Source organism: Saccopteryx bilineata, chromosome 4, assembly GCF_036850765.1.
Source record: "Saccopteryx bilineata isolate mSacBil1 chromosome 4, mSacBil1_pri_phased_curated, whole genome shotgun sequence".
NCBI classification, from domain to species: domain Eukaryota; kingdom Metazoa; phylum Chordata; class Mammalia; order Chiroptera; family Emballonuridae; genus Saccopteryx; species Saccopteryx bilineata.
Window position 1 is genome coordinate 292267896 of NC_089493.1, and position 22835 is coordinate 292290730.

General features: G+C 48.2%; 2 long non-coding RNA genes, 1 other non-coding gene and 1 pseudogene across 3 annotated transcripts; 3 read left to right on the forward strand and 1 right to left on the reverse strand.

Moving 5' to 3' along the window:
• The first annotated feature begins 11215 nt into the window (after positions 1–11215).
• On the forward strand, positions 11216–16141 carry LOC136334884 (uncharacterized). The gene is made up of 3 exons (XR_010731230.1): positions 11216–11401; positions 11859–11983; positions 15693–16141. It is a non-coding gene; the product is annotated as an uncharacterized lncRNA (long non-coding RNA).
• Positions 12016–13969, reverse strand: LOC136336614 (elongator complex protein 3 pseudogene; annotated as a pseudogene).
• LOC136336693 (small nucleolar RNA SNORA48) lies at positions 14345–14487 on the forward strand. Its single transcript, XR_010731524.1, has one exon. It is a non-coding gene; the product is annotated as a small nucleolar RNA SNORA48 (small nucleolar RNA).
• Positions 16142–18012: 1871 nt separating the features above from the next.
• On the forward strand, positions 18013–22743 carry LOC136334885 (uncharacterized). Its single transcript, XR_010731231.1, has 3 exons — positions 18013–18550; positions 19357–20121; positions 20474–22743. It is a non-coding gene; the product is annotated as an uncharacterized lncRNA (long non-coding RNA).
• The last annotated feature ends 92 nt before the right edge of the window (positions 22744–22835 follow it).

Here is a 22835-nt window from a genome sequence, read left to right on the forward strand (position 1 = left end):
TTTGAAACTGGGCTTGCCTGGTCAGGGCCCATAAAAGAATCAAAGAATCAACTATGATGAGTTGATGCTTCCTGTACCTTCCCCATCTTCCTCTTTCTCTGTCTCTCTCTCTCTCTCTCTCCCTTCTTCTAAAAATCAATTCTAAGGTGTTTTTTTTATTAAAACATATTTTCCCACTTCTTAGAGATGTGAGGATTAAACATGCTGACGCACAATAGCTTAGATCAGGGGTCCCCAAACTACAGCCCGCGGGCCACATGCGGCCCCCTGAGGCCATTTATCTGGCCCCCGCTGCACTTCCGGAAGGGGCACCTCTTTCATTGGTGGTCAGCGAGAGGAGCATAGTTCCTATTGAAATACTGGTCAGTTTGTTGATTTAAATTTACTTGTTCTTTATTTTAAATATTGTATTTGTTCCCGTTTTGTTTTTTACTTTAAAATAAGATATGTGCAGTGCGCATAGGGATTTGTTCATAGTTTTTTTAATAGTCTGGCCCTCCAACGGTCTGAGGGACAGTGAACTGGCCCCCTGTGTAAAAAGTTTGGGGACCCCTGGCTTAGATGAGGGTCTAGTGCGGGCAAGCACTCGATCACTGTTAATCCGTTCTTGTTTTCACTGTATAAATGACCTAAGAGTCGTCTGATGCTGTGGCTCTTTGTGGGCTCCTAGTGATCAACACTTTCCTTACTGGGTCTTCTGGGTTAAGTTTTGTAAGGTTGGCCCTGACCAGATAGCCCAGTTAGTTAGAGCACCATCCTAATGCGCCAAGGTTATGGGTTCAACCCCTGGTCAGGGCACGTGCAAGAACAGGTCAATGTTTCTGTTTCTCCCTTCCTCCCTCTCTGAAATCAATCAATAATTTCCTTTTTAAGTGAGAGGGGAGATAGTGAGACAGACTCCCACATGTGTCCCAACTGGGATCCACCTACCAACCCCTATCTAGGGCTGATGCTCGAATCAACTGAGCTATTTTTAGCTTAAGGCAGATGCTTGCACCAACGGAGCTATCCTCAGCACCTGGGGCCACAATCAAACCAACTGAAATACTGGCTGGGGGAGAAGAGGGAGAGGAGGCGGGGGAAGAGAAGCAGATGGTCACTTCTCATGTGTGCCCTGACTGGGGATCGAACCTGGAATGTCCGCATGCCGGGGTGACGTTCTATCCACTGAGAAAACCTGCCGGGTCCTCAATAAATAAGCAAAGAAATAAAATTTTTGTAAAGTTATTATCACTTGACTAATGGCTTCTGACTGCTAAGAAATTCTTGTTTTGTTTTTGTAGGTTTGTTTGTTTTCAAATACAGGTTCCTAAGGAGAACTATGAAGTCAAAGATGTGAAGTTTTTCTAATTACACGACCTCAGATATTAAAAAGACGCCATTAGGTGGGTAACAGAAAGTAGATGAAGGAATTTGGCAGTCGCGTTTGTTTGTTTCTTTATTTATACCTTGCGTGGTTTTGAAAAGCCCTTGCGGTGTTTATAGAGCCACATATTATACAACAGGTGCCTGGCATCTGGTAAGACTCACTCCACTAACTGCTGGCCATTATTACTGATAGTAGCAGGAGTCATGTGTCATTAATAAGATAAAAAATGGACCGGTAAAGGGAAAAGGATCACATGAAACAAAACATAAGGTACAAAGCTCTGCTTACACAATTGCTAAAAGGGGGTTATAGATTTGCTGAAATTTCTGGAGACCCAAGCAAATATTTGTTACCTAATTCATGGCTTGGGAGAAAGTTCTCCTGTGAGTCTCCTTTGCTTTGTATTATTAATATCATTTCCCTTTTTTTAAAAAAAGAATTGGGACATCCTTCGTCTCCAGTCTGCTGTGTCTCTTCCAAGGAGTCAGGTGGCTCGGAGCACTCATGGCAAATGATCCCATTTTACTTGTCCACATCAGATCAGGAGATGTGGGCTCATTTAAAGCAGCACAATGCTTTCTTAATTTCTCCAATGTTAGGTTACAATTTCCTCTTACCAGTGTTTGTTATAAAAAAATTTTTCCTAATGCATGAAATATCGTATATTTTCATCTAAGGCTATCAAATATGAAGAGTTGGATATATGCTGTGTGGAGAAGCAGGCACGCTCAGACATTATCAGTAAGAGTATACATCTGCACTGCCTCTTTGAACGAAGGAAAATTTGGCTACACTGGTCAAAATTCAAAATACCCACACCCTCTGACCCAACAGGTCTGCTTCTAGATCCTGCAGGCATGGTGGCATGGGCGCTCAAAGATGTACGCACAAGCCTGACCTGTGGTGGCGCAGTGGATAAAGCGTTGACCTGGAATGCTGAGGTCGCCGGTTCAAAACCCTGGCCTTGCCTGGTCAGGGCACATATGGGAGTCGAAGCTTCCTGCTCCTCCCCCCTTCTCACTCTCTCCCCCTCCCTCTAAAATGAATAAATAAATAAAAATAATTTTAAAAAGAAGATGTATGCACAGTGATGGCATCAAAGCGTTCCTTTGGTAGCAAGACTGAAAACAACCTGCATGTCCACCAATAGGGGAGCTGATTAAATAAATGATGGCACGTCTACATAATGAAATACTCAGCAGCTGTGACAATAAACGAAGCTGATATGTAAAAGGAACATGAAACAGCCTCCAAAATATATATAGTATGTTATGTGAAAAAGCCAGGGGGAAAGCCAGCAAAGAGAAGGTGCTGTCATTTTGTGTTTTTCTAAAGGCTATGCTACATGAGACACTGGCAACAGTGCCAAGCTCAGGAGGCGATGACAGGGGCTAAGGCTGGGCAGAGGCCAGAGGGCAGCTTGCTTTTCACGTTTCTCTGTTGATCCCATTTGCACTTTTTCAAAATATAAAAAGAAGTGAAAAAAACAAACACGTAAAACAAATCTTATTAAAAAACATCTACCCTGTGTGGTATGGGCATCACTTCCTCGCTGGAGAAAGTGTGTGGTCTCTGAACTGGGGAGGTGCCACCCTCCTCTTCCTACGCGTGGGTACATCCCAAGAGACAGTTCCCGTTCTGACCAGAGTCCTGACTAAATCACTAACTTGTGAAGTGATCGTAGGAAAGCCAACCTTTCTTGGTGCTGGGGTGTCAGAAATGACAAGCTGGACAATGTCCTGCCCTCCCACAGCTTAAACCAGCAGAGCGAGCAGCGTGGCCAAGGTCACGGAGGTGGTAAAGTCCACGCCCACCAACTCCAGGTCCCCGTCTCCATGGTCCCATCGCTTTCTCTCATAGTCCCAAAGCCTCCACTCTCCTGGGCTGCTCTCTTGCATGACTGTCTAGTTGCTAAATCCCTAGGGGATGAAAGGAAGCCGGGACGGCCCGGCCATGCTCTCCCGGCCTCCACAAACCCTGACCAGAGGTCATTAGTATAGTACTAACCGCTACAGCCATGTGGAAACTGCCCAAAGGGACCCTGAGGTTGGAAAAGGAAAAAATGGCTAGTCGGACTGGCCTCCGAGGTTTTCACAGGTTGTGTGACAGGTTGGGCTGGATGGTAATTGTTTTTATTTTTTCCTCTCATGAGAGAAAGAGAGAGAGAGAGAGAGAGAGAGAGAGAGTAGAGACAAGGAGATGAGAAGCATCAACTCGTAGTCGCAGCACTTCAGTTGTTTATTGATTGCTTCTCATTCGTGTCTTGTCCAGATGGGCTCAAGCCAACCCAGTGATGCCTCGCTGAAGCCAGCGACCTTGGGCTCAAGCCAGTGATTATGTCAATGATCCCACGCTCAAGGTGGTGACCCTGCACTCAAGGTGGATGAGCCCAAGCTCAAACCAGCCGACCTCGGAGTTTCAAACCTGGGACCTCAGCATCCAAGGTGGACGCTCTATCCACTGTGCTACCACCTGTCAGGCTGGATAATTGATTCTGCACATAAAAATGTGGTTTTGTTTTATCCTTAAAACATATACTCAGGGCCTTTGTCTCTTTGGATGTCTGCAGCTAGCTTCTTTTTAAGGTCACAGATCCTTTTCCTTAAGCCAGGACAGGGTTCCTTCTGGGGCAGGCAGCACTATGCCTTGACTTTTTCCTGTTGCAGGGAGTTAGATGATTTTGCACAGCCTCCTCCGCTCGACCAACAAGAGACAGCCATGTCTATGACACCATCACGGCTTTTGAAGATTTAGTTTGGAATATTCCCAGAAAGAGTTTCCCAGATCAGAGATGTAGTGCGGAGGAGAGGAAAGGCACGCATCCTGGAAGCAGGGGGCCTCGTGTTCCAATCGGACTCTGACCTGCACTCAGGTATTAACCTCAGTTCCTTCATGAAACGGGCGTAATAACAACGCTCCCTTCACAGAAGGCCCTCAGGATGTAGCGAGAAGGTGTGTGAGGAACTCTGCACAAAGCAGGCCCTCAGGAACAGCAGCGGCTGCTACCCTTCCTAGCATGTCGCCAAACTGACCCTCTACCGACGGTCCTTTTTCAAAAGGTAGCCATAAAAAATAGTAACTAGCATTCGCCGCGCAGTTAGCACGAGGCAGGCCTCTTCTCGGGCAGTACAGGATTCGCTCCCTGAGTACTTACAGCAAGTCCTTGAGGCGGACACGGTTATTCTGCAGCTAGGAGAGCCGAGGCTCAGAGCGGCTGACTAAGCTGCCCAGGGTCGCCCAGCGTCTGCGCCGAGCGGGGACGGAGACCCAGGCGGGGTCTCTGCCCACGAGACCCGGGCCGCACACGCACCCATCAAAACGTCCCCCGGAGGGGACACCGAACAACCTGGCCCAGAGAGGAGACGAACCCGCTCCTCCAGCCAGCGACCTGCGCCCCGGGGCCGAAGGGGTTATTCCCACTGAGACGGCCGCACCCCCGGCTCCTAGAGCGGCGCCGACGCGGGCGGGAGGCACCGGCACTTCCGGCGCGCGCGGGGATTCGGGGGGTCCGGCCGCCGGCTGCCCGTGCTGGGCTTCCCGTCCGGCGCGGGGCCGGGGCCGGGCTCCTCGGGGAGCCCTCCCTGCCCTCCCGGGCTCCGGAAAGGGAGGGCTCGGAGCTGCGGAGGGAAGGGGAGGCCGCCCGCGCCGGCCGGGAGCGCGCCGGGGCGCCGCGGTGCATCCTGGGCCTCCGCGCGCCGGCCGGGACCGAGCTGCACGTGGCGGCGGGCGGGTGTGCGGCCGGGCCGGCCGCCTGGTCCCCGGCCGCGTGAGGCCCTCCGCCGGCCCCTCCCTGAGACCTGCCTCCCGCAGCCCCGGGTACGAAAGCCTTCGCTCCTCTTCGCCCGCCCCAGGGCTGGCCGGCCGGCCCACTTCCTCCGTGATTCCTCACCGTCGCCGCTGTAAGAAGTCGGTGGCGTCGGCCCCATTCTGTAGGCTACCTGCTTGTCAAGTCTGTTTTATAAACCGGACGCCTGTCGTCCAGGAGCGGAGCCAGGACCGCACGGCGCAGGGCAGGCCTCCTTCGTGCTGAGATGACTTGACCTTCAGGCTGACTTCTCGGAACTCACCAGGCCTAACACCAGCCTGCCTGGCCTTTTGCTTTCTGGCAACAGAGATGGTTCGTTCTCGGTCGAACTGGGACCTCGGTTATCTTTTCTCCTGCTCCCCTCCCTTCATTTCCCTCATCTTCTTACCTTGTTTTTAGTCCAGCCCATCTCTCCAGCCCCACTGTCACCATCTTTGAACCTCACTGTCACACACCTGTGTTCCTGCAGTAACCTACAATCCTGACTCCCTTTATTTCACATGCCACTCCACTACCCTGGCGTCAGCTGCTCATTCCCAGAACTCTTCTAGCGTGGCACTAAGGCCATTTGAAGCTTGGCCTCAGCCCATCTTTCTAGCTGATTTCTCTTGGTTCCCTAAGCAGAGGGTACAAACTGGTAGCTACCATTGGAAATTTTATCTCAACTGGTCCACAAAATATCATCTTAAAATTCCAGTTCATCTTTATTTTAAAATTGGGAGATTTCTTTTTAAAAAGCCCATGTTTCCAGCTGCTTTTGAAACCTCAGTGGAGCTGGAAACAGTTGGCCCGTGCTCTTGCATTCAGAAACTAATTTAAACCGAGAAATGGCTGCTCTCTCGCGGAGGGCTGTGTGCCCCGGTTCACCTTAATCTCTTCCCCTCCCAAGCACCCCTTGTCTCTGTACCTGAGGGTCAGCTGTTGTGCTGGCACAGGTGTCTTTCATAAAATAGAGAAATAGGTGTTTGGTTTCGGTATCTCATCAAAAGTGCACAAATGGATAGCAGACCAAGAGAGATGCACGTGTGAAGATAACAGTGACCTCATAGCCATTTGATGAACTTCCCACTCAGACGCTGCAGGAACCCTTACATACAACTAGCTTCGTGCCTTCAGCCTCAGATGAACCTAAGGACCATATCTTTGCACCACCTTCTCCACAGAGTAAATTCTATTCAACAAGATCCATGGCTAGCTCTACTCTGAAACCTTCCCTGTCAACCAGCCATCCCACCAGCTCCATCCACCCATCTCATCAGCATTTCTGGAGGCCAGGCACTGGGTTAGATGGGTATAACCAAGCCACCCCCATCTCTCCCTCCTCTGGGTTTCTAGGGCTATGCCTGAATCAGTGTCTTACATGTGGTCGGTGGTCAATAAATGACGATCAGCTGGATAAATGGCAGTCACAACACCTTATTCTCCTAGTCAAAGTTTGAGATCTTTGAGAGTGGGATCCAAATTGTATCTTATCTTTGCACTGTCCTAGCACCTAGCACAGTGCCTGGCACATAGCCGACATTTGGTAATATCTGGGAAAAACGTGCTGTACGGAGGTGCCTCTGACAAGCAGCAGATGGCGGGTTTTAATGCTGTCCCACAGCTGGAAGCAGCATGCCCCCCCTTCACCCCCTAAGCCTTAGTGGGGCAGAGGCAGCTCCGAAGAGCAGAGACCTTACTCAGTCCTGAAAGTGGGGGGCCCTTCACAGTCACCTTGACCTGGAGGCTGTGTTCAGGCGGAGGTATATCTAGGACCCAGCTGTATCCATGTGACCTTGTGAGCAGAAACCTAACCTGATTCTGATTCTGAATTCCAAGCTCTAGAATGACGACAGGTCACATGTGCTGAGGGTGCACTCTCAGAGCCAAGCACTACCAAGTGCTTCACACCCACGGCTCCTTCCAATCTCACCACCACGCTGGAGTCCGTACTGTATCTCCTCTCTGCAGACAAGAAGGCTGAGGCTCTGGTACCTGAGTAGCTTGCCTAAGGCCAGTAGCAACAGGCTGACCCAGGACTTCAAGGCCGTGTGGGCTGATTCCAGGGCCCCTGCATTTAGTACGGGGTTCCTTCCGAATGTCCAAGGCTGGAAAGGGATGTTGGGCAGGCCGCAGAGACTCGGCTATAAGCTCATTTGGATTCTGGGTTATATTCCAAGAAGTAAAGCTAATACAAATGCCAACCCTCAACTCCTTATCACTCCTTTATTTCTTACATCCTTAACTCCCTACCTAAAGAATTATAACATATGTCTTTAGAACCATTACATTTTTCAAAAGTCCAAAGAGAAAACATCAGATTTTTTAAAAATCAGACTGACACTGTAGCTTCAAACTCTTGAATAACAAGCCTGTGTTCACAGGCAGAAGTCACAAGAGGGAGTACTTTCCTAAAGGACTGACAGAGGCTTTTACATTTTATCTTACTGAATTTTTATAAATATGAAGGCATTAGTAAAGAGGAAGTGAAGCTTTAAAATATTATGGAAAAAGCCTGACCTGTGGTGGTGCAGTGGATGGAGCGTTGACTTGGAACACAGGTCGCTGGTTCAAAATCTCGGGCTTGTCCAGTCAAGGGACATGAAAAGCAGCTGCTACAAGCTGATGCTGCCCGCACCTCCCCCCTGCCTTTATCTATCCTCTCTCTAAAATCAATAAATAGAATCTTTTAAAAATATATTATATGATTTTGCAAAAGTTATACTGAAGGATAGGGCTTGGATCAGAAGCCAGTCCTGGCTGTCAGGAGGAGTCTGACGTTTGTCTTCTCTTCTGTGTCTCTGTATGGAACGGTCTGGTCAAAGAAGCTGTTGGCTTATGAGTTATGGGTCCATCTAACACTAGTCCCTCATGGCCCAGATTTTTTGTTTGTTTGTTTGTTTTTCCTTTTTTTCAAAGTGTTAGGAGGTGAGATAGAGACCTCCGCATGTGCCCTGACCGGGGTCCACTACCTCTGGCCTGGGACCATGCTCACAATAGAACTATTTTTAGCGCCTGAGGAAGAGACTCCACAGAGCCATCCTCAGCTCCCTGGGCCAATTGAGCCATGGCTGAGGGAGGGGAAAAGGGAGAGAAGGAGGAAGAGGAGGGATGGGGAAGCAGATGGTCACTTCTCCTGTGTGCCATGACTGGGAATCAAACCTGGGATATCCACACACCGGGCCAACACTCTACCACTGAGCCATCTCATGACCCAGATGTTATTCTAGACTTGTCTCCTTATTTTCAGACTTTTTTAGATGGGCCTATATGACAAAAAAAAGGCCTCATTATCTCCCTTGCCTCCTAGCTATGACTCTGTCAGGTTTGCAAAATATTCTTTTAAGACTTGTCCCACACATAGTAGGTTCTTTCCTTCCTTCCTTCCTTCCTTCCTTCCTTCCTTCCTTCCTTCCTTCCTTCCTTCCTTCCTTCCTTCCGTACATATGTATGAGTGCTTATTCTGGGATCTTTTAGGCACTGAAGTTATGGTTGTGAACAAAACAGATAAAAATTAACACCCCTCCCCAAAAATTAAAACCCCAAAATAAAAATTCCTGCCCTTACAGAGGTTAAATTCTAAGGAAGAAAGATAAATAAAATAAGACAAAAGTGGGGAAGGGTCTAGGAAGCGTCAGGGTCAGGGAAGGTATTGAAATTTTGGATAAGAAAGCCGGGGAGACCACGAGGAGGTGAACTTCCATAAAGACTTGAAGCAGATATGTGTTAACACTTAACTGTGGGCTGCTCCCTCCAGCGTGTCTCCAGAAAGGAGACAACCTAGACACTGCCTGCCATCTTCGAAGTAGTGTAGGGGGAAAGATCACAGAGATGAAGTTGATGAAGTTAGTTCTTTTCCTTCTTTTTTTTTTAGTTCTTTTCCTTCTTAACAGTCTCTTTTGTTCTTTCTGAGTTTGCCCTAGATGCTTTCTCACTCCAGTCTTCCACAAGATTCACCTCTATTCTGCCAAGTCTGTCTTTCTCTTCTTTATACCCGTTCCATCCAGGGTAGCCAAGAAATGAGGTGGCAGCTGAGACCAGTGAGCGGGGGGACCAGCATGCTTCCTTCCATTGCATGTCCAGGCAGAGTGTAAAGTGGTGACCAGAGCAGGAGGTGTCACCTGGGGGTGACACACTTGGAGGTTTAGGAAGCATCTGTAGGGGCAGATAGCCCAATACTACCACCCAGATCTAAAAATAAGTGGCTATGGTTCGATCCCGGGGCAGGGCACATACAGGAACAGTTTGATGGTCCTGTCTCTCTGTCTCTCTCTCTCCCTGCCTTTCTCTAAAGAGAGAGAGAGAGAGAGAGATGATATGAACATAGAATTTTTGTTTTGGGTTATATCTCCTTTGTGGTAATAACCTTGTTGAGAAAAAATCCATATACCGTACTAGTCTATTCACAGAACAGTCATCACCATCATCTTCAAACATTCTCACGTCCAACATAACTTCATCCCTATCAGGGGTCACTTCTTCCCCTCAGTCCACCTCCCACTCCCACCCCAACTCTAGGTCACCATTAATGTACTTTCTGTCGCTGCAGACTTGCTTATTCTGGGCGTTTAATATAAATGGCACATTTTATTTTTGGCTTTACTTGATTTTTCCTTTTTTTGAAAGGTGGGTGAGGGACCGCTGAAGAATATTATGATGGGGGTTGGAACATCCCAGAAGTTGAGGAGCTCCTCAGCGAGATAAGGGTAACAGAAAGAAAAGCATTAGAGGGAAACGACTTGCTTCCCTGTTAATTTTTATTGCTCCGTTTCTGCTTTGTAAGTTACCCCAAATGTCCATAGGATAGGAATACTAAGTAAATGAAGTGGGAAGTGTTACAAATTAAATGGCCTGTTTTTATCTCTGGACAATTTTTTTTACCTGTTTTTTTGTTTGTTTGTTTGTTTGTTTTTCCATATTTATGCCTTCCGGAGGCCAATACCATGTGTAAAGGGACTGATCTTGGCATCAAGTCAGAAAACCTGACTTAGCTGCTTTCAAAGTTTTTTGTAAAAAGAGGGGGTGAAAGGATAGAGGATTAGTCCCCTCTCCTCTCCAGCATCATCTCCTGAGTTGCAGGCGATCAGCCCCTTCATTATCTGTTGATAGTCCCTATTTTTTCAGGTGTCCTTCTAGACTTTTCCTGCCATTCCTGGAACTTCTGTGTACAAAAAGTGAAGGAGGACAAGAAGATATTAATGTGAATTGCTTACTATTCGTATAATGTCATACATTTACAAAGCCTTTACACATGCTATCAAAGCTGTTTCATAGGATGAACTGGAAGGGACCTTAAAGGACATCTGTCCAATGCCTTCACATTAAGATGAGGAATGAAGCCTAAAAATAGAATGTGACTTGCCCAAGGCCACACAGCAAATGAGTGCCAGAGCCAGGGCTGGTTCTGGGCTTCCTGATCCCTGATCACTTACACTTCATTAGGGAGAAGCCAAAGCGCAGAGAAGCCCGGAGACTTCCATGAAGAATAGGGCCTGCCAGGCCCTGCCCAGATAGCTCGGTAGGTTAGAGCATCGTCTGAAAGCATAGAGGTTGCCGGCTGGATCCCCGGTCAGGGCATATACAAGAACAGATTGCTGTTCCTCTCTCTATATATGCTCCCCACCCCATTTCTCTCTAAAATCAATGAAATTAAAAAAAAAAAAAAAAAAAAGAATAGGGCCTGTTACACGAGGCAGGCTTCTTGAAGACCATCTACTGAGTCCAATCCGTCTTTAAACAGGGGCTTAGGGGCTTAGACGAGTGCCAGCCCTGGGCTGAGGTTTATCAGAATTTACTGGATCTGAATCCAGACCTCCAGACTCAGCACCGCAGCCTGCGGGTGTCCAGGAGCCCCAGCTATCTCTCCCTGGGCGGGGCGAGTGCTCGCGGAAGGGCTCAGGGGTCCTTCCCTGCCTTTGAGGTCCGCTCCCAGGGAGACGCCTCCAGCTCCTCCCGTTGGGGCGTGGCCTGCAGCAGCGAGCCAATCGCGGGCCGCGCCGTAATAGGAGCGGGATGTCCGCTTCCCCACTCCGCCCATTTCCTCTGGAAGAGCTGGGCGGTGACCTAGGCAACGGGCCTGACGTGATTTCCACCTGCTAGTTTGGCTGCGTTCGCCCCTTTGGGCACAAGCAGAGGGAAAGCGAAGTCCTTTGAAGGAGCAGAAAGGACGGAGATTGTGATTGGTTGCTTGGATGAGTCGGATACAGCCACTGGAGTCCTGGCCGTGGGAGAAGGACGTCCTCGCCCAGGTTGGACACGGTGGGAGCGGGCGCGCACTTTTGAGAAGCTGAGCAGAGAAAGGACTTCCTTTGGCGACTGAAAATGCCATGTTTCCAGCGCTTGCCCTTCCCAGATGCAGGCCCGGCCCTTTCCCCTCCTTCTCCTTCTCCTTCCCGTCCTCTTCCCTCAGGCGCGTTTCCTTTGCCTGTCTTCCTCTTGAGCTCTAACGGTCCCCACCGGACTTGCAGCGGGGGCAGCAGTGGGCAGCGGCAGCGCCCCCCAGATTAGCCCCCTGGACCTGTTTCCAGCCCCCTCTTCTCTGACTTTCTTCCTGCACGGCCAATATTCCAGGGGTCCCACTCTGTTACTTTCTACCTCTTTGAATCCTCATATCTAACGTGAGTCTCATTTTTTGTTTGTTTTTTGGAAATACACTTTCTTTCTTTCTTTCTTTCTTTAATTTCTTAAAATTTTTATTGCTTTCAGCAAGGGAGAAAGGAGAAGAGACAGGAACATCAAGCTGTTCCTCTATGTGCCCTGATTGGGGATCAAACCAGCAACTTCTGTGCTTCTAGACAATACTCTAATCAAGCTATCTGGCCCGGGCTAAAGTGAGTCTCTTGCAGAAAGCATATAGATGGATCCTGGGGTTTTTTGTGTTTTTTTTAAATTTGTATTTATTTATTGATTTTATAGAGAAAGGTAGAGAGAGAGAGAGAGGGAAATATTGACTTGTTCTACTTATTTACACATTCATTGGTTGACTTGTCTGTGTCCTGACTGGGAATCAAACCCACAATCTTGGTGTATAGGGATGACACTCTAACCAGCTGAGCCACCCATCCTGGGCCTGTTTTATTGCTTTTTGTTTGTTTTAAGATTTTATTTATTGATTTTAGAGAAAGAAGGATGGAGAGAGAGAATGAGAAGCTTCAACTCATAGTTGCTTCACTTAAGTTGTTCACTAATTATTTGTCACATGTGCCTTGACCAGGCATGCAATCACGAAGTGACACACTGGTTCTCACATCTCAGTGCTATATTCCAAGGTCTCTCAAATGCCAGCTCTCTCAAACTTAGCTCCACGCTCAACTCCAGAGCATTTCTCTGCACTTGGTACACTCGAGTCCATGGACGTACAGGGGCAAGGGTCGGAGCCACCAGTTCAATCTGATCACTAAGAGAATAACTCTTCTATCTTCCTGATTTCCAGAGCTCATAAAGCCCAGTTCCATGAATCACCAGGTTAGGGTGAAGTATTAAACCATCAGGATGAAGAGCATGATTCTCAAAAAAAACGTCAGTACACTGTTCAGTGTCTCTGTCGTCCCACGTTTGGCAGATGCGGCATCATATGAGCCACAATTCTGAAACCAGAATTTCCGGTCAGGTGAAATGACTCACCGCCTTCACAATGCGGCTTCTGTTGGTATCTGTAGCCACATCTTCACACACACTGTGCACCCCACTCTCGGGCCTTGTACTGTCGTAGGTCAACACTTCACATAAATGTCACTTCCTGTAATGACCAGGTCTGGTTTCAATAGTAATTCCAATACATTTTGTGAGGCTCCTCCCTGATTACTGGACTGCCTCATAAATATCGTTGGAGGTATGTCCTGACAAGGCATCATACAAGTTTTGAGTAAAATAATCTCTCCATTCTTCTGGAAGGGCTGTAAACATTCCACCCATCACAATAAACTCCACTGTCCCCACACTGGGACCGAGTTGTTTCAGCTGTTCTGTTGGGTGTCTTGTGCGTAGATAAGAGTTGTGTCTAGCACAGATAGCTAGCATGGAGGTTGGCTCATGTCCAGTATAAGACTGGGTCGAATCAGGTCCACCAGGGCAGTATATACAGATATTTCCTGTAAAACCCATACGTGGGCAGCTGCGGGCTTTGCCCGTCACCGCCACGACAGCAATCCCACTGGCAGTTCTGATGAGTTTTGCCTTTAACTTGGGGACCAACACCTTTCCATAATGAGGTGGGACTGCGGCCATGATATCCACCGAGCGAGGCTGTGCTGCAAGTCCCTGTTTGGCAGCTGGTTTTCACTTTATTTAGATCAATGTATCACCCCTGTTCATGGGCTTCAATTAGTTGTTTAATAATATCTCCTGTGGTCAACGTTCTTAGCGAGGCTGAGAACTCCTCACTGCCTCTGCCTCATTGCTCCGCTGTCGTGGCTGCTGGCACCTCCAATACTGACGAGGGGGTTAATTTCTTTTTCTTTTCTTTTTTTATTATGAGAGAGCGAGACAGGAAGGGAAAGAGACGAGAAGCATCAACTTGTAGTTACGGCACTTTGGTTGTTCATTGATTGCTTCTCATATGTGCCCTGACCGGGGCGGTGGGAAGGGAGAGCTGCAGCCGAGCTAGTGACCCCTGGCTCAAGCCAGCGACCTTGGGCTCAAGCCAGTGACCATGGGGTCATGTCGATGATCCCACACTCTAGCCAGCAACCCGGCACTCAAGCTGGCATGTATGTGCTTAAGCCATGACCTTGAGACAGAGAGTGAGTCAGAGAGAGGGATAGACAGGGACAGACAGGAACGGAGAGAGATGAGAAGCATCAATCATTAGTTTTTCATTGCACGTTGCAACACCTTAGTTGTTCATTGATCGCTTTCTCATATGTGCCTTGACCGCGGGCCTTCAGCAGACCGAGTAACCCCTTGCTGGAGCCAGCGACCTTGGGTTCAAGCTGGTGAGCTTTTCCTCAAACCAGATGAACCCACACTCAAGCTGGTGACCTCGGGGTCTCTAACCTGGGTCCCCTGCATCCCAGTCCGACGCTCTATCCACTGCGCCACTGCCTGGTCAGGCGACCTTGAGATTTTGAACCTGGACCTCAGCGTCCCAGGCCAAAGCTGTATCCACTGTGCCACCACCTGTCAGACAAGGAGTTTAATTTCTTTTATGTCAAATAACACCAAAGATTCATGCAATAAAATATTTAGAAATAAGCCCCTGGCAATGGGCAAGGAGGCACCTGATTGGTGGTGCTGTTCTTATATCAGTCAGGGCAAATAAGGTGTTCAGCCCTAGTTCATCCTAGCTTGATGTCTGTATTGGTGGCCAGAGCTGTTTCATGCCTAGGGCACATAAAAAAAAATAAAATAAAAATTTAGAAATACAAGAAGAAACATAAGAAAGTTTTATTAGAAATGGTCTAATACGGCCCTGGCCGGTTGGCTCAGCGGTAGAGCGTCGGCCTGGTGTGCGGGGGACCCAGGTTCGATTCCCGGCCAGGGCACACAGGAGAAGCGCCCATTTGCTTCTCCACCCCCCCCCTCCTTCCTCTCTGTCTCTCTCTTCCCCTCCCGCAGCCAAGGCTCCATTGGAGCAAAGATGGCCCGGGCGCTGAGGATGGCTCCTTGGCCTCTGCCCCAGGCGCTAGAGTGGCTGTGTTCGTGGCAGAGCGACGCCCCGGAGGGGCAGAGCATCGCCCCCTGGTGGTCAGAGCGTCGCCCCCTGGTGGGCGTGCCGGGTGGATCCCGGTCGGGCGCATGCGGGAGTCTGTCTGTCTCTCCCCGTTTCCAGCTTCAGAAAAATACAAAAAAAACAAAAACAAAAAACAAAGAAATGGTCTAATACATTTTCTGAACAAGTAATCAAAAATAAATAGGGACATAACAGTTATGAACATAAATATTTTTTACCCTGATAACAAACAGTATACCTTCTTTTCAAGTTTCATGGGCAGTGAGAAAATTCAATAAATATTAAGCCACAAAGAATATTTTGGTAAACTTTGAGACATGGAAATTCTAGAAGTCAGTCTCTGATCAAAATGCAGTTCAACTAATAATAATATAAAGCACACCACTGAGAAATTGAAACACATAAATAGCATCTGAAATCATCCTGAGGACAATAAAACTATTTGAGAAAAAAGAGGGGGGGATATAGTCCAGACTATCTGCAGAGGTAAAATTAACATCATTCAATGTTTTTAGTGTCAAAAAGAAAAAGAAAATTAAGTATGCAAGTTGAGATTTTTTCCAAGTATAAAAAATGCCCCCCCCCCCCCCCGAAAGGGAGAAAGGAAATATTGGAGATAGAAAACAGAAAAAACAAACACCCATAAGCCTCATGGTAGGAAAGCTGTACCTCCCAGCCCGCGGACAGAGGAGTAGGTAGCCATGCTCCACGGGAACCCGGTCCTCTGACGTGGTCCTTTGCCGGGGTCCAGCCCCGGGGGGAACCCACAGGAAGAGACAGCGTCGGCGCAAGTCGAGTGAGAGAGCCGAAGGCTCCCGTCAGTCCTTGTCCTCCCCACCCTGATTCTCTGCTCATTCTCCTCTTGGCAGGCTCATCTACTCCCAAGGCTTCAGCCCCTTCAGCTGCTTTCTCTGTGTCAGGACCACATCTGATGTGCCCTGTGCATCTGTGGTGCATTGCGTGCGGCTCTACAATAAATTCTGTCCCTTTGTGACTTTCTATGAGACTCGAGGTCTTCACGACAGGAGGTAGGCTCTGATCATCATTGTGTTCTCAGAGCCTGGGATGTAGTTGGTGGGTCCCTAATACACGGTAAATGAAAGAATGAGTTGGATGGGCTCAGGCACTGACTCCTGAGTTGCATTTGGTCCCTAGTGGCTACTGTCCCCACTGCCCAGCCCCAGCCCCCAAGCCAGTGTCATGAGGCCTGAAATGAATTATTCCGAGCCTAAGAGGACTATGAAAAATCTGCCTAATGAGATATTTATGCAACCAGTAAAGATTGTGTTGACAGCGTCAATAAAATATGAGAAAGTGGGGCTTTGACTTTTTTTCTTATTTCCTCTTTTCCACTAAATAATCAGGTATTTCTTTTGCGAAGTAGAAAATAATCCTCTCTACCTTTAAGGCCCAGTTCAAATGCCACCTTCTCTGGGATCTTCCCCGACTTCTCCAGCTGGAAACAACTGTCGCTTTTCTGGGCTTCCAGAGCACCTGCCCCTCTTCTGGCCTCATAAGTCCTGCCTTTGGTCATTTGGGTCTCCAGATGGACTATTGAACCCTCCAGGCAGGTTGCGGGCCTCCTGCACAGCACCGCCCCTCGTTAGTACAGAACGCACTACAGTGTCCGTCCAGACTCAAACCCATCTTCCCCAGCATGTGACTGGGTGGGGAGGAGACGCCGTACTGGTTTGAGTGAGCAGTTAGCTGCCTGGGTGACAGAGACCACACAAAACTCAAGAGATGCTAGGGCAAAGGATCACGGTCCCCAAACGGACTCTCACAGACCTCAGGGGCCAGCCCATGCACACGCACACCTACACTGCACATGGCTAGGAAAAGGTCCCAGACGCAACTGGTATGGCTTCAGCCAGAATGAGGCAGGGAGATGGGAGTTTGCTGTCACACTACCTGGGGCCGATAAGTGCAGTTGAGGCAGATGTTTTGACCACCTCTCTTGTTCTCAGATGAATAAGGAGAGGGCATTCCGTTCATCTGGGTGGTCTCCCGTGGCAAGAGGCAAGCAGATTTAGGTTAGAAGGGACCACTGCATTAGCCATGGTCATGACCCTCCAAATCATCTTCACATGGCTGTTGAGACAATCTTCCTAAAACTCAAATTACTTCTCTACTCACAGTCCTTTAATTGTTTCCCACAGTCAGGGTTTGGCCTTACGTTCCAGGATTCAGATGATCTGGCCCCCGCAGACCTCTCTCCATGGCCAGTTGCCACCACCCCACCCCACCCCGCCTCACAGGACCACCAAACAGTGAACTCCCTAAGGATTTCCAGTCTGGCTTCTCTCTCTCCTCACTACAGATTCTCCCCTTACAGCATTTTATTCAGGAGCACGGATTCACAATCATCCATCTGTGGCAGCACCTAAATTTTCGTCTGGTCTGACTTCTGTCTCCAACTTCAGAACAATACAAGTATATCCGAGTGTCTACCTGACTGTGGTGTCATAGCTATCTCTCACTGAACTGTCTGCCGCGGAAACCCACCCCACCAACCCCTTATTCTGCTCATCTTCCCTGAGGCAGTAAACACCCCCTCCCCCCGCCATCCCCCAGTCACGCTGGTCATTTCTGACTCCTCCCTCTCTGATCGCTCCCTCATTCACTCCACCACCAACTCCTGCAGATTCTACTGCTGAAATTTCTAGAACATCCATCTATTCTCTCCATCTCACATAGCACTGCCCCAGTGTAAGCCACACCTCCCACCTGGCCTGCACAGAGCCTCCTAATGGAATCTCCCTGCTTCCTCATCTGTGCTCCACAATGCATTCCCACACAGCACTCATGGTGGTCTTGTATGGACATTGAATCATGCCACTTATTGAAGACGAGGTAAAATCCAGGCTTCTGGTTTTAAGGGGTCCCACTGGCCAAATCTAGGACAATCTGGGCACTGTAATGATTAAGGTTAATAGCCATAAAATCCTTGGAAATAATAGAAACTCACAGTCCCTACCGCTAATAAATACATAAATAAATGGGCAGAGAATGTCCAGTGGAAGCCATACTGGAGCTGAAGTCATCATTTTGTAATCGTCATGACAAAGACTGACTTGATTCATCAGGCAAGAGTCATCAATAGATGTTGAATCTCATCTATTTCACTAACCTATGAGATAGCATATCTATCTACATGGTTGTAACACATCTCTCCATTGCCGATCAGTTACAAGATTGGAGAAACCAGAAAAAAATCACTGAGGAAGAGCAGATGGCCATCGTGAGCCTCTCGTGTTGTACCGAGGACACAATCACACTTATGCAGACTTCCAGCTAAGAACGCATAACCCGTATCTAATAATGAAGGAAAAGCAAACAAGCCCCAAATTAGGAACATTCTACTAAAGGGGAAGACTGCATTCTTTCATAATGTCAATGTTATAAAAGACAAAGGCTAACTACTCCAGTTGAAAGGAGACTAAAAGGAAATGGCGATTTAATGCCGTACATCATTTACTGCGTCCTGGACTAGAGAAAATGCTATACAAAGGATACTGCCAAGACAATTGACCAAACGGGTGGTACATTAGATACCCTGTTACATCAGTGTGAAGTTTAGTGAAGTGGATTACTGGACTGGAAATACCCACTGGAAGTAGGAGTAAAAGAACGTGATGATGGGACTTATGAAGTAGTTCAGAATAAAAGTCACATGTATGTACTATATATACAGAGAGAGAGAGAACAAGGAATTTTAATAATTAAGGTGAGTCCTTTGTATTATTCACTTTTTGATAACTTTGAAATTATTTCCAAATTAAAAGTTAAACCCCAAAATCTAGGTTCCTTCCCATGGCCCATGAAGCACCTGCCACCGTCCCCAGCCAGCCTGCCCAACCTTCTCCTGACCACATGGCTCACCACACTTGGCTCCATCGACACAGGCTAGCTATTTGTTTTCCCAACACACCAAGTCCTTTCCACCTGGTCTGGCCCCCCCCCCTTTTTTTTTTTTTGTATTTTTCTGAAGTTGGAAATGGGGAAGCAGTCAGATAGACTCCCGCATGTGCCCAACCGGGATCCACCTGGCACGCCCACCAGGGGGCGACGCTCTGCCTAACTGGGGCATCGCTCTGTTGCAACCAGAGCCATTCTAGTGCCTGAGGCAGAGGCCACAGAGCCATCCTCAGCCCCCAGGCCAACTTTGCTCCAGTGGAGCCTTGGCTGTGGGAGGGGAAGAGAGAGACAGAGAGGAAGGAGAGGGGGAGGGGTGGAGAGGTAGATGGGCGTTTCTCCTGTGTGCCCTGGCTGGGAATCGAACCCGGGACTCCTGCACACCAGGCCAATGCTCTACCACTGAGCCAACCGGCCAGGGCCTGGTCTGGCCCTTTTTGTGGACACCTACTGTTGCCTCTATATGGAATTCTCTTCTCCCAATTCAGATCTCAGGCCTATAGTAAATGTCACATTCTCAAAATGGCCTTTGACACCCAACTTCATATAGATCTATTCTTTTATAGTATCCTAAACCTTTCCTTCATGATACTTGTCTGTTACAATTTTTCTTTACAGTTTGGACTCGCAGGAATAGGACACATCAGATGGAAGTAGTATGAGCAGAGGCTGCAACTCAGAAGCGGAACAGCCCCGAGAAACTGCGCCACTGCATATTTATTGAGTTCCAAAAGCCACAGCTCAGCAGATAGAACTAGAAAGCTACACAAGCCTTTCTTCCCAGCCATACTATCCCCAATCCTGCACGTCTACTGTTTCCTTCATGATCAAGGACACGAGAAGAGTCAGAGTCTCAGAGCTTATCAATCACAAAGGACATCTGGTTCTTGAAGGCATTCCTCCAAGAATCCTGTGTACTTGCATTCAAGTAACCCCAGGCCAGTCTCCTGTTATGGCTAATACACTCCACGATCTCTTGTCTCCAAGTAACCCCTGCTCTGAAGTTAACTACCGTTCATATTTGTGCAGGGTCTTTCCCTTCACTTGTCAGTGTTTGTAAGTCTGTATTTAGGAAGGATTGCTTAATGTCTGTTTTCTCTAGTAAGCTGAAAGCTCCCTGAAGCGAGGGATCCTGTAGGTTTCCCTCATGAACGTGTCCTCTGCTTCTGTTCCTGGACCCAGCACACTGCCAGGCATTCAGTAGACAGCTGATTAAATGGTGACTTCCACCTTCTAAGTCCACCCTCCAAACTGCTGGAAGCTCTCAGAGAACACACCCGACAGTCCACCTCTAGGCCCAAGAACTGACTCCAGAGGCTTCGTCTACAAAGACGGCTTGAATTCCCCACCACTCCCACTAGGATCTGAAGTGAAGAGGTCACGGTAAGGAGGAAGGGGAATGAGGGAGGAGAGCGATGAATTCAGTCGGGAACCTGGAATGAGAAGGGGTGTTGGGAGGCTGTTGGGTGGGTCAGGCTGGTGCTCAGAGGGTCGGTCTAGATTAGAATAAGAGATGACCAGCAGCTGTAGCTGTGGGCATACAGAAGCTCCCTCACCAACCTGTGCAAAAGAAAGAGGAAAGAACCCTGGCCGGTTGGCTCAACAGTAGAGCGTTGGCCTGGCGTGTGGAAGTCCTGGGTTTGATTTCCAGTCAGGGCACACAAGAGAAGCTCCCATATGCTTCTCCACCCTTCCCCTTCTCCTTTCTCTCTGTTTCTCTCTTCCCCTCCCACAGCCAAGTCTCCATTGGAGCAAAGTTGGCCCAAGCGCTGAGGATGGCTCCATGGACTCCGCCTCACTTGCTGGAATGGTTCCTGTTACAACAGAGCAACGACCCAGATGGGCAGAGCATCGCCCACTGGTGGGCATGCCGGGTGGATCCAGGTCGGGCACGTGCGGGGAGTGTCTCTATGCCGCTCCACTTCTCACTCCAGAAAAATACAAAAAAGAAAGAAAGAAAGAAAGAAAAGAAAGAAAGAAAAGAAAGAAAGGAAAGAAAGAAAGAAAGAAAGAAAGAAAGAAAGAAAGAAAGAAAGAAAGAAAGAAAGAAAGAAAGAAAGAAAGAAAGAAAGAAAGTGAGTCCAAGGAAGTGGCTCAGAAGACCTGACTCAAGGGCTACGTGTAGAAGAACATCCCTGGAAGCAAAGCAACAGTGTCCAGGAAAAGCAGGAGGGAATGGGAGAGAGAGAGTTGGCACAGAGGCAAGAGAAGAAGCCACTTAGGTGCTAAATCCCTTATATTTGTGCTCCCTTCTTCCTGTGGGAGCTCAGCATCTGGATCCTAGTGAGCTGAGGCAGCATGGTAGTGGGCAAAGGGTTTGGACTCTACCTAAATCCTGACTCCACCACATATAGGCTGGGTGGCCCTGGGCAGTAGTGGACCTAACGCCCAGACGCCAAGTCCTCATCTGCAAAATGGGAGTTGTGCTAGTATTCACTTGACGGGGCTGCTGTCAGGATTACCGAGGTCCTGGAAAGCACGGTGATCGAGCTTTACAGTCTGGGGAATGAATGAGCACCAGAGGTGCATGCGCAGCGCAGCGGCTGCGCTGGTTCGGCCAATAGGATTGCTTCCGAAGTTCAGCCAGTGTTGGAACTTTACGTAATAGTTGCCACCGCCTCACCACCTTCTAGTACATGTCCCCTTCCTCTGTTTCAGTTCCTATTGAACAAACCCAAACAGGCAGGCTCCATTTAACATTGTTTTTTCTCCAAAGCCTGTCCTAAAAATTGGCTTCCCCCTGCCCTCCAAGTGTGCCCCACGTCGGACTGTGCCGCGGTTTGCCTGCTTGATTGCAACTAAACCCTGTTCACCGGGTAACCATGCTGACAACACCATCTGTGGACGGAGTAAGCATTCTCAGGCCCCTTGTTTGCATATGCCGCTAGTGTCCATCAGTGGCTTCTGACCGTCCCGTTCCTGAAGGGCAGGGGAGTGTGGATGCCCTTGCACAGCTTAGAAAGCGCGCTCACCACTACGCACCCCTTCTCCCCGCCCCCACCGCCCTGTGAGGTAGGTACAGCAGATAGTCACCACACTGGCCCGTTTATCAAGCATTTACAGTGTACCATGCTCTGTGTTAATCATTCCCACATGTGAGCTCGCCTAATCCTATGAAACGCACCTAAATCCTATGAACTGGGATAGATCCGTTTTTTCCAATTAACAGAAGAGAAAAATCAGTCTCTGAGTGGCTAGACCTTGCCCCAGATCAAAGAGGTGATAAGTAATGGATTAGAACCTCAGACTGTCTTACCCCAAAGCCACACTTTAAACCTTCTATATTATTGCCTTGCTAAGCAAGTACCTTATTCCCCGGGCTCACAGAGGTAAAGTGACCTGCCCAGGGTCTCACAGCCAGGAGACACCAGGACTGGGCTCCATGGCTGAACCTTCTGGCTCTGAGCCCCCCGGACCCATGCAGCTTTGGTGGCCGGGCTTGAGGACGTGTTGGGGAATTGTTTCTGCAGCAGACTTGCCTGGCCGGTACTGCTCGGACCAGAATGGTATTTATACGCAGGAAGTCCTTCCTGAAATTCTCCAGAAATTTTATGTTTTTCTGAATCTCAAGAACAATCAGCCAAGAAATTGGAAAAATAGAAAAAAATTTTCTTGTGAGAATTAATGCTTAAAAATAAACATGGAGGCATCCCTGGATTGAAGGCATCTGCTGACATCAAGTAGAAAGCAAGTGAAGGAAATGGTGACACACAGAGTCCAAGATTAAGGTCGACATTTCTGGAAATTGGGACAGGAGCACATACGAGAAAAGTGGTCACAGTCTAATCAGTTGTCTTTGTACTGTTGCCATATTAAAAGTGTATTTGTGGCCCTGTCTTCTGTTAACAGGGCTGCAAATACTTCCCAAGTAAATATTTAAACATTTTGTGATTTGAATACTACCCAATAATGTTCTCTGGTACTTTCTGGTTTTAAAATATTTGCTATAGCCTACAGTTCTTTGTAACTATCACTAAATGTGTATTTCTTACTTATAAAAATGTATAAAGTTATTTAATAAATACAGAAGAGGATAATTTCAGGAATTCCCAAGAATTCTAATTTTTTATTCTCAAATCTTTTTTTTTTCTTACAGA